This window comes from Ailuropoda melanoleuca, chromosome X, assembly GCF_002007445.2.
Source record: "Ailuropoda melanoleuca isolate Jingjing chromosome X, ASM200744v2, whole genome shotgun sequence".
NCBI classification, from domain to species: domain Eukaryota; kingdom Metazoa; phylum Chordata; class Mammalia; order Carnivora; family Ursidae; genus Ailuropoda; species Ailuropoda melanoleuca.
In genome coordinates, this window is record NC_048238.1 from 1968349 (window position 1) to 1976302 (window position 7954).

The 7954-nt window shown below is 45.9% G+C and overlaps 1 long non-coding RNA gene across 1 annotated transcript in view; it reads left to right on the forward strand.

Annotated features, from left to right (window-relative positions):
* The window catches only part of LOC117797515, a 4651-nt gene extending 1143 nt beyond the window's left edge, over nt 1-3508 (forward strand). The window contains exons 2-3 of the long non-coding RNA XR_004622529.1: nt 797-1040; nt 3223-3508. This is a non-coding gene — a long non-coding RNA (uncharacterized LOC117797515). The remainder of the gene's footprint in view (nt 1-796; nt 1041-3222) is intronic.
* The last annotated feature ends 4446 nt before the right edge of the window (nt 3509-7954 follow it).

Here is a 7954-nt window from a genome sequence, read left to right on the forward strand (position 1 = left end):
GATGTAAAGTTTGATGCTTCATTAGTTGCGTATAACACCCAGTGCACCATGCAATACGTGCCCTCCTTACTACCCATCACCAGTCTATCCCATTCCCCCACCCCCTCCCCTCTGAAGTCTTCAGTTTGTTTCTCATAGTCCATATCTCTCATGTTTCATTCCCCCTTCTGATTACCCCCCCCTTTCTTTATCACTTTCTTCCCCTACCGATCTTCCTAGTTCTTATGTTCCATAGATGAGAGAAATCATATGATAATTGTCTTTCTCTGCTTGACTTATTTCACTTAGCATTATCTCCTCCAGTGCCGTCCATGTTGCAGCAAATGTTGAGAATTCGTTCTTTCTGATAGCTGAGTAATATTCCATTGTATATATGGACCACAGCTTCTTAATCCAGTCATCTGTTGAAGGGCATCTCGGCTCCTTCCATGATTTGGCTATTGTGGACAATGCAGCTATGAACATTGGGGTGCATATGGCCCTTCTCTTTACTACGTCTGTATCTTTGGGGTAAACACCCAGTAGTGCAATGGCTGGGTCATAGGGTAGCTCAATTTTTAACTTTTTAAGGGACCTCCACACTGTTTTCCAGAGTGGCTGTACCAACTTGCATTCCCACCAACAATGTAGGAGGGATCCTCTTTCTCCAAATGTCTCACTTTTCAAAATAAAAACTGCCGAAGGTCTCGACTTCAACTTGAAAATAGGCATCTGAGAAAGACGTCCTCTATGTGGTGAGTATTCAACATTCTCAAAAAGGGTTGTGAAGACTTTTTTTTTTCTTTTTTTGGACAAGTCATTTTAGCCTGCGTTCATGCTGACTCCACCGGCCACGTGCAAGCAGCCTCCAGGAATGCAAACCAGGTCTCTTCGAGGGCATTTCCGGGGGAAGCTGCTTGAGAAGGCAGAATGAAAGAGCATCCTTTAAAAGCTCCTTCTGAGCTCTGTGGGCTGGTGGGACCCAGCCCTTCAGTGGGTCCCCCAAGGACATTTTCCAGAGGATTCCTCTCACCTGTGGATGCATGCAGCCAGGATACCAGGTAAGGCTCCTGATTTTGGGTGATGTCACGTAGAAGGACTACGCTCATTAATGCACGGAAAATGCATGATGGAGAGAGTTTAAGTCATTCTGGAAACATACAAGTAGGAATAAATCTTCGTGCCCAGTGGCCCTACACTGCATGTCAGGACAGAGAGATGCACTGATTTCCCCTCCATGGTCAATGCAAGTGTGTGTAAGCAGAACAGCTTAGACATCCAAACACAAACCGAAACAAAACCCCAAACTAAATTTCAAAGTTATCAACATGCTTCGGAACGTGGTCTTTAAAGATGTAGATAGAATTCTCTTATGAATAAAGGGGAAAGAACACATGACTCAAGTGATTCTGAATCGGGGAGGAGAAAATGACACTCCCACACAAGGCACTGAATTCTTTTTTTTTTTTAAAGATTTATTTATTTATTTATTCGACAGAGATAGAGACAGTCAGTGAGAGAGGAACACAAGCAGGGGGAGTGGGAGAGGAAGAAGCAGGCTCATAGCGGAGGAGCCCGATGTGGGGCTCGATCCCATAACACCGGGATCACGCCCTGAGCCGAAGGCAGACGCTTAACCTCTGTGCCACCCAGGCTCCCCAAGGCACTGAATTCTTACCAAAGAGGAAAAGGCTAAGAAAATATTGAGCCGACACAGAAACCGTGTTGTGTGGTAATGATTTCTAATTAGGCTTCAAACTCGGATAGTACCTGCATGATTTCCTGGGGCTGCCTTAACAAATTAGTACCATAAACCACGGGTCCTAAAAACGTGGCAAAGGAATTCATCCCCCTCCCAGCTCTGGAGACCAGAGTCTGAGATCCAGGTGGGGCAGGACCCCTGAGATCCAGGCGGGACAGGGCTGCTGAGATCCTTCCCGTCTACGTTGGACATAATGCGCTTCTGCCCTCAGCTCCACCTGCAGAGAAGGGAGGCTACCTTCCCCTCTCCCCAGCCACCCTATCACTGCCAGTTTCCTGTTACTGCTGATGTCCCCTTGCTTTCTCAAGATGTCCCCCCAACAGAACGCCAAATAACTCAGCCTTATCTGGTCCTCAAGGGAAACCTTCGCCATTCTTTGCCAGAACAAACCCTGAGTGTGATGGTAGGCACCTGTCCCTGTTCCCCAAACTGCCAGGAACACCTGTCCATTCTCCCAAGGCAGCCTTCTTCTAGAGCTCACGTTCTCCTGGGCTGAAAAGGGGAACATGGCTGCACATCTTTGGAAAGCAATCGGTGTATATAGAGAACAGGGTCCAAGAATGCAGACTCTGTTCTCCTAAACATCATTTGTCCATTCTGAGGGTGTGTGTGTATATATGGGAGAGTCTCTCTCATTCTCATGTTAGCCTTATTCTTGCTGATTCAACTGGGCCAGCTGCAGCCCCAGGACATTTGCTCTGACTGTGTCTGTTATCAGATTGCTTTTCTTTGAGATTCCCCCCATGACCTCCTCCAGCACCTTGTCCTGGTCTTTGCTCAGCGGTTCCCTTTTGGCAAGTCCTGCCCAGACCACTCCCCCTATACTTTCCAGTCTCGTCGCCTGCTTTATTTTTCTACAGTCTGTAGCCATGCAGAGGCAGGTGGACTTTAAGAGAAAGAGATATGGCCAGCATCTTCGAGTCAAATGTTAGCATCCCCAGGGACTGCTTGATTTCGTGATTCCCAGAAACATTAACAGGACCTTCTCAGTATCCACTGAACCAAAATGTACCTTTATGCCTTTCTTAATTTGAGCTGGGTTGCTTTGTTGTTGTTTTTTAATGTGCAATGAAAAATGTTCTCAATGATAGAACAATCAGGATTCAATTCTAAATCCAACTTGTATAAAATGGTGTCATTTAGGACAATTGATCATGGAAGACTCAAGCACTTTCTAGACTGACAAAGCCAGTGTTACACTGGTAAGAAAATGTGCAAAGGAAAGCATATGTTTGCTTTGTTTTCAGTCTTATTTTATTATTACCATGAGGTACAACGAGGTCTCCATGAGTCTCTGTTCTTCCTGAAAATGATTACCAAGATAATGGTCCATATTTTAAGCCAGTTTAAAGCCTGCAGTCCTGGGGGCATTTCGTGCATTCACAGTGTTGTGAGACCATCACAACTATGTCGCTCCAAAATGCTTGTTTCATCATCAAAGAAGACCCATTATGTGGTCACTCCCCATCTCCGTCTTCCAGCCCCCGGCAAGCGCTCACCTGCATTCAGACCCTACGCGTGAATTTCGCTGAGACGCAGATGGAATCACACACTACGTGGCCTTCCGTGTGCAGACATTCGTGCCCTCCGGCTAATCCAAGTGTCAACAGGACCCCATAAATCTGATCGTTGTACTCTCCACTTTAGCGACTTTACCTTTAACTTCCGACTCTTGATTTCAGCTCAGGTCATGATCTCTGGGTCGTGAGATGGAGCCCCACGGGCGTGGGGCTCCATGCTGAGTGTGGAATCTTCTTGAGATTCTCTCTCTCCCTCTCCCCTTCCCCGCCCTCTGCTGAGCTCTCTCTCTGTCTCTATCTCTAAAAAATAAATTAATTAATTAAAGGTGCTTCTCATGGCAGTCACTGCCAATTAGGTGGCATAACTGGTATTTTTCAAAATTACAGAGTTGAACAGCAGAATCTGAGCCCCCACTACTGCCAGTCCTAGAGGAAAGTGTGGGGTGCACTTGAGTTAGGATCTTAAAATACAAGACCCGAGCTGTGAACGAACCACCCACCATCTCCCCACGCGTCCTGCGGGAGCGTTGAAGAGGGACTGATTCTGTTCACTGAGCTGCATACCCTGGATCGTTCAATGACAGGCACGGTGCAGGGATGTTATGTAACCTTTTCCAGCGGAGACTAAACATTTCAGGACTGTTAAGTACGCAAAAAAGCAAAGTAACCTGTTGATACATAACCCTCAACCCTGGGGCCAAACCACCTATTAAACACCTGGAAAATGATATCTTTTGTGTTTTTTTTAAATGAATGCAGATACAATATACATACTTTCCACATATGGAAACAATAATCTGCGTATGTAATGTACGTGGCAAAATTAATTGCAAATAGGGACATTCTTGCAATCATGGGAGCAAGACCTTGATGGAGGGAATCCAGACGTCAGATGACCTGTGTCCTTTTCTAGCTTAGGTTGTTAAAAGGTCTGTCAAGTAACAGAAATTACAGCTGATGTCCTTAACTCCAGAATGACTGACATAACAGAGAACACTGGGCTTGCAAAGGAAATCAAATGCAGCGGGGGCAGTTTCCTATTTGGTTATATGTTCCCCATGGGATTTAATCACCCTGTGGGTGGCTGAATTAATTGCGTTACCTCCTTGCCAAGTGTCTGGCCAGACTTAATTGGTTGACTGTCCCCGGTGATAGAAGCTTGACTCTTTCTAAGGCAGGTGTGTTCCACATTTAGCCAGCCCTGTTATCTCAAAACCCCTCTCTTTGTACATTCCATGGACCACAGGTGCACCCCGAAGGGCCAGGTAGGATATCTGATCGACCTCATCCACATGGCAGCCTTCTGACTGTTATGAAGAAAACAGTCCCTGTGCTTTCTGTGCATTATCTTCTTTAGAATAAATGCATACTTGTGCCTGTTCTGGCTGAGAGACCTCGCACCAGCCTTCGCTTATCTACATCCTTTCGAAGTGAAGCACCTGGCACTCACAGGTATCCAGGTGGGCCCACGTCCAGAAGACTGTAGGCTCTCCCCGCCAGCTGATACAGACTACCAATTTATATGTCTGCAATAAAACATATACACAGCGCTTTACAGGAACAAAAATGTAATTTTCTTTTATTCAAGGCCAACCCGGTTTTTTGGCTGTGCATTCAGGCATAAAGGGGACTGGCAGGATTTAAGTTGTCCAAGACAGCTGTAATGGAAATTGAACATCATGAAGGAAAAGTTAGTGGGTAGGTTGTATTTGCCTGTTAGCTCCCAAGGGGAACGGTGACGATTTTTTCTGTGCAATTCCATCCTCAGGAATGCATGTTGTTCAGTGCCGAGAAGCCACCTCGAAAATCATGGGATACCCCCCAAGATGTGCAATGCAAACAAAAGTTTAGATGCTACGTGAGGCTAGCCAGTGTCTCCACCCCGTGTCCCACCCCGTGAAAACACCAGGGAGCTGCTGAGGACAACGTGAGGAGTAGCGCTGTGGCTCTTCTGTAGAACCACGTGAAGGAATCATGCTGGAAGGGCCAAGTGGGCGTCTTGCAATTGGCACAAAGTATGGCAATAATTCTTCCACTAAGAAATATCACGGAGAGAAGAGCAGGCAGAGAATATGTTGCCTCCATACGGGAAGATGTCCACAAACTATGTGTCTGCCATCTCCTCATGTCCCAAGGCCACCAATAGATGGGATGAAGGTTTGGCCATAAATGTGTGACGGGATAAAGAGACATTGTTTGAACCAAATCGTTTGAGGACAGTGGGCCTAGCTTGAGGACAGCGGGTGGCTAAGCCAACCAGGATTGCACCATTGTCTCCTGTCCTCCACGTGAAAGGCTGAAACGGGTCTTGTTCGTCTTGTGTTTCAGAAGCACGTGGCCGTATGGACGTCCACTCAGACAAAATAGGAAAATGCCAAGTAAAGAGGACTGCCTGAAATATGCAAGAGGAATTGTTTCTTTCCATCCTCCCTCCCTTATGTCCTCTCTTCTTCCCTTCTGACTATACAAAGTGATCCCTTGGACCTGCCTGCACCTCTTGGCTCATGGCCCCTTCTCCTTGGCTCATGGCCCCCTCTCTTGGTTTGCAAGCAGGCCAACAATGTTGGGTCAAGCCTTGCTACGCAGCCTCCTCTCTGGTTCCTGTCTTGTGCTTCCTCTCCCACGCTCATGTGCCCTTGTGGTTCCATTGGGTCACCTTGGAAACCTAGGACCATCTCCTTAGGTTAATATCACCTGCCCGGCAACCTGAATTCCATCTGCTGCCTTCATCCCCTGTTGCCACGAAAGGTAACAAATTCCCAGGTTCCAGGGATCAGGACGTGGACATCTTCTCCAGGGGAAGACACACTCTGCCTACTCCTTCCACTGACACTATTTGGGTTTTCCCTTCCAAGAACAAGGTCTCCATCCATTGCCCCATCTTCTGTTGGATTTCCTCTTCATCTTTTTTTTTTTTTAAAGATTTTATTTATTTATTTGACAGAGATAGAGACAGCCAGCGAGAGAGGGAACACAAGCAGGGGGAGTGGGAGAGGAAGAAGCAGGCTCATAGCAGAGGAGCCTGATGTTGGGGCTTGATCCCACAACACTGGGATCACGCCCTGAGCCGAAGGCAGACGCTTAACTGCTGTGCCACCCAGGCGCCCCGGGATTTCCTCTTCATCTTAGTAAACATCATTTGCGTAGTCTAGATATTAACTCCTTGTCAGGTTGATACACCATGTGTGCGAAGGTGGAGGGGGGTCCCTTTCTGTCTAGTTTATGTTTCTTTTTTCTCAGAATCCAAATGCTTCATCAAGGCACACTTTTTTTTAATGACTTTCATCTGGAAGTCATTAAAAACCAGATTGCCAAAAAGTTCATAATCATCTAATAAAATGATGCTAATTTTGTCGGCGTGAGAAAAATACAAGTGATTCCTTTCAAAGAAGTCGGTGCATTCTCTTAATTGTCCTCATCACGCCCAGAGTTTATTTTGTAGGCATGAAATCGTCAGAGGACCGCTCGGAATAGAGCCGGAAGCCAAGGCTTCTGTGCAAGTCATTTAGTTGGGAATAGAGGGCCAGGAACACAAGTTCAGGAAGTGGGGGGGGGGCGCATGAAGGGGAGAAGGAGGGAAAGCCAATTTGAGGACACGTTAGTGACTTAGCCATCAGTGCTGGCAACGGGAGCTGGACCTGAAGGTCCTCTGAGGATTTTAAATAATCTCAAGGCTCTTCACCGGGAGGACAAGAGGGGAAGTTCTTTATCCATCTGTTTCTATCCCCCCATTGGTCCAGGATGGCTCCCCCTCCCTTCTGAATGTGCATGCCAAGAGCTGGAAAGAGTCTTACGACAGCAGAGTGACTCCAGCCAGGATAGGTTCTCGGGAAGCTAGGAAAGCAACAGTGGCTGGCAGAAGAGGATTCAAGATGTGTGACATGGTAGGCAACTTCTGATAGGCTGCATCTGATGGACCAGATCTTCCATAGATTGGATAGATTCTGAGAGATCGATACGTAGATTGTTCTGATAGATTGGCTCTTCCATAGCATTTAAAATGACAATAATGCCAACCGTAATAGTTATTATTCTTAGGAGAAGGGACCTGTAGCTATGTCACTAGTGCTTCTCTACTTTTGCTTTTCCAGGATGCAGTGACCACACCAACGTTCTGGGGCAGCATGGTCTCTCTTTCTTCAAAAAAGGGAAGAAAACAAATGTAATGATTTCTGTGGTCAGGAATGTTAGATTAAAATCAAAATTTTATCACAGAGAATAGATGTGGCATGTGTTGGGAATATTGGCCCCACTTGTCTCAACTCAACAGAGGGCTTGGACTGGCTTATATGAAAATAAAATTGGGTAATAATCTAGGGTCAGAATCTAGGTTTGGGACTGTGTAGGTGTTTTTGTGAGGGGAAAGTAATAAGGATCTTGCAACTTAAGTGGCTGGATATAACCATGTTAATCCATGTGGGTAGGTGAGTGGATAGATGGATCAATGGATAGGATGATTGATAGATGGATGCATGAGAGATAGATAATGGATGGATAGATAGATAGGTGATAATAGGTAGATAGATGATAGATAATGGATGGATGGATGGATGGATGAATTGATGGATGGATAGATGGATGGATAGATAGAAAGAAAGATAGATGATAGATAGATAATGGATTGATAGATAGATAGGTAGATAGACAGATAGGAATTAAAATGAAATGCAATACCATATACCAGCCAAGTACT